This window comes from Cynara cardunculus, unplaced genomic scaffold, assembly GCF_001531365.2.
Source record: "Cynara cardunculus var. scolymus isolate 2C unplaced genomic scaffold, CcrdV1 Un_Scaffold_7942, whole genome shotgun sequence".
Classification (NCBI taxonomy): Eukaryota; Viridiplantae; Streptophyta; class Magnoliopsida; order Asterales; family Asteraceae; genus Cynara; species Cynara cardunculus.
This window is the reverse complement of record NW_020203867.1, coordinates 3,413-7,147: the sequence shown is the minus strand read 5'-3', so window position 1 is coordinate 7,147 and position 3,735 is coordinate 3,413. Positions and strand designations below refer to the sequence as shown.

The window sequence follows — 3,735 nt, the reverse complement described above, 5'->3', positions numbered from 1 at the left end:
TATGTAATTTATTTTTTTATTGTAATTTAATTTAAGTTTAATAATGAAATAATTTATTTTTAGTTTAATATTATAAATTTTATAAAGATAATAATTAAGTATTCTGTTAGAATTCAAAAATTATCCTAATTATATTTTAGATTTTTTATATTTAAAATGAGATGTTTATCCTGTATTTGATGAAATAGGATAGGGATGAACGAGTTTAGGGATGGCTTTAACAGGTTGTACCATTAGCAATATATGTTGTCTTTAAGAGTTTTAAGAGTTTAAGAGTTTTTAAGAGTTTTAGCCAAATGCTTTATAATATAGTATAGATATAGATAAAGATTCTCATCAATAAGAACCCTTGTAATTTAGTATTTAACCTAAAGAAATAATATTTTAATAAATGTTTTAAATATTTTAATAACGTATTTAATATATTGATCTTCAAAATTGAGAAATTGTTGGGATTAAATGTATTTTTTTTTTTGAAATTTTGAATTTTAAATCTTTATTTTTACATGCTGGAGATGCTTCATGTGTTGCATACAAATATGAAATAACATATACCATATCTCAACAACAAATACTACATATTACAAAACAACATCTATTTTATATTTTCAATGTTATGATTTGAACCAATAGATTTAAAAATCTCATGTGTGTAGTCGGTATTTTATACAATTTGTTTATAATAATGTTTTAAAATACGTTAAAAACACTTGTTTTGTTATTTATAACGAATGGAATTCAATTTCATTCCAAATCCTTCAAACCGAAATACAATACACCAAGTTCTCAACATTAAACACTACTACATATCACAAAACAATATCACCATACTACAACAACAACAACAATCGCTTATTGCAAACAACGTTAACGACTGTATACTTAACGACTACAAGAAGCACAAACGACTACTCACTGCAACATCGATAGACCGACATAGACGCTTGAACTTCGACAAGCGCAAAGGGTCGCTTATTGCAACGTCCGACGAATCTTGGGTACCATTAGGCCTTGCCAAACCTTTTCCTAAAATACGCAAGCAGGTGATCTCTTGGAGGTAAGATTTCATTGACCACTTGACAGTTGATGAAGTTACGAGCCCATTCCGTTATTTTCGGGAACCTCTCTTCGGTGACCAACTTTATTTCGGTTACTTCTTCGATTATTTCAAGCCAATACGCTAATAAATCAGCGCTTATATCGACCAGGTTAATGTTGTCACCTCCGAAAAAGGTCTTCCCTTTGACTGTGAGTTCGTTTTCTAGCACTTGCAGGTGCTCACAAGCTTCTGCAATGACTTGCTCATCTCCATTGCTGCCAAAAGCATTTAATATAGCTGGAATACACTGAAAACAACATATAAAAGTGTCTTAAAAACTTATTAAGACGTCTTATAAACCTATTGTAACATTTTTATGACCCTTAAGCATTCTTGATCTCGTCTAATGTTGTTGTAGCGAGACAACGAAATCATTACCATATCATCGACAAACTTCGCCCAAAATCGAGCAATGGCCTTCTCGTAAGGATCCTGTGGCAAAAGCGGAACCCCTTTCCAGACATCATCGATGTACTGAACGATCACGAGAGACTCCGAGATTGGGTTTCCGTTGTGCACCAGCACCGGCACCGTCTTGTTCACAGAATTGTACTTCAGAAGGTCCGCACTCTTGTTGCTCATATCTTCTTCAAAGTTTTCGTACTTGATTCCCTTGAGACTCAGAGCAATTTTCACTCTGCAAGTGAACGGACTTCCTCAAACGGCATACAACTTCACTTCATCTGCCATTTTTTCCGGTGATCTGGTTTCATATGTCCTCGCAAAAACACCAACTTTCCGGCGAAATTTTGGGATGGTATATGTAAAGTTCTACTCAGTGTATTGATTTCATAGTACCACGAGTTGTATGAATAGTACCTAGAGACATTCGTGGTTTTAAATCTTGTAACATATTCATTATAAGTTGTAGGGTAGCACGTTAAGATATTAATTGGTGTTGGTTCTAAAATAACTCACCTACATTTATTCATCGATCTCTTTGAAGATTGAGTTTACTGATAATTCGGCAAGGTCGGTCCTAAGATTTTTGATCACCTGTATGAAAATAATAAAAAATGTTCATAAGTCTATTTTTTTAAGCCAATAAAACAACAAAACATGCGATTTTTTTAAAGAGTTTAGAACTTATTTAAGCTAAGTATCTCATCCTCATGTTGATTTTATTAATTGTGATAAAAAAAACAATGGAGGGACATAAAAACCAAAACTCTGAATACAAAGTATAAAATGATAAAAGGATAAATTCTGGATTAAGATCGTGCTTTCTTCTTTTCTAGTTTTCTCTTTTTCAAATTGAAATTAGCAAAATAGAAACTTTATTTCAATATATGGGACTTAAAAGACAAGAAAAACTATAATCAGTTTTTAACTAAAATAGTAAATTACATCCAAATTACTATCATAGTAAGCAACAAGTAAAACTCAAAAGTTACAAGTCTAACGACTAAAGGTTAAGGGTCTATATGTTAGCAGTTTAATAAGTTTAATAGAATTAACAGCTTATTCACTAAACTATGCATGACTGTTTCGTAGTGGCTTAATGATATAGAAAGTGACTTATCCAGTAAGCTTCTAGGAGGAGCTTTATATAGAAAGCCAAGTTTTTTTTTTTCAAACACGTCCCTTCCAACTAAAAAAAAACACTCCTTACATTTGGAGAAAAAAAACTCTCCCAAACAAAAACTTTTCCAACTTATACAAATAGATTAATTCATACAGACAACTTTATACAAATAAAAACTTTTCCAACTTTCCAACTTTTTCCAACGATGTGCATTCAGTATTCATCACTACTAGGCCATGGGCCTGTTTTTATAGTTAAAGCTCAGTTGTCCAATTCTCATATTATTAAATGTCAAACTAGTATAAATGACAACTTGATGCCCCTTTAGGCTTTGATGCCCTGTGCGACCGCACGGACTGTACGTGGTCAAGGCCGGCCTTGTAAGTCGGATATTGTTGTTAAACGTAACCAATCATAAAGAAAGATATGTATTTATTAATGATAGCAAATTTACAGAAAATATAAAAGTCCTGATACGAATCTATGAAACGAACATAAAATCGATAATAACCATTGAAAGGATTTATAAATCTTACTTGTAATTTGCAACGTAATTTCATGTTTGATCAAGAGACCCGAGAACACCCAAACAGTAGCAAGGCCCAAGTTATTTGATACTTTAGGGTTGATACTTGTTAAGTGAGTGTAATTTTCGTCACGTTATTATGTGGAACAAGGTATCTAACCAAGTTCCAACAACTGTTAGGCCAAATATCCTTTCGTAGGGTGCCATCACCTTTTCTGGTTATAACACATGACAACATGTAAATGCATATACATGTTAATATGGGTGTTTACGTAAAAATATTTTGTTTGAAATGTTGCATGGTAGTATAACTTTTTAAGGAAAATGTAAGTTGGGTTGAAGTGAAAGGAATAGCAGGGATAAGAGATCAAATGTGTGAATAACTGAAAAACCTAAACACATATGATTTCTACTATTTGTAACTGATAATATTGATTGCACCTCCTCTTTTATATAAATACCTTTGAGCTACTATGTTCACGTATGTTTGTGAGACTATAAGCGTAATAAATTAAATTTATAATATGATAAATCTTAACCCTATATTTTAAAAATCAATGGTCATGATTAGTTCATAAAGTTAAC

General features: G+C 31.9%; 1 pseudogene; it reads right to left on the bottom strand.

Moving 5' to 3' along the window:
* Positions 1-1,004: 1,004 nt before the first annotated feature.
* Positions 1,005-1,789, bottom strand: LOC112505025 (annotated as a pseudogene).
* Positions 1,790-3,735: the final 1,946 nt, after the last annotated feature.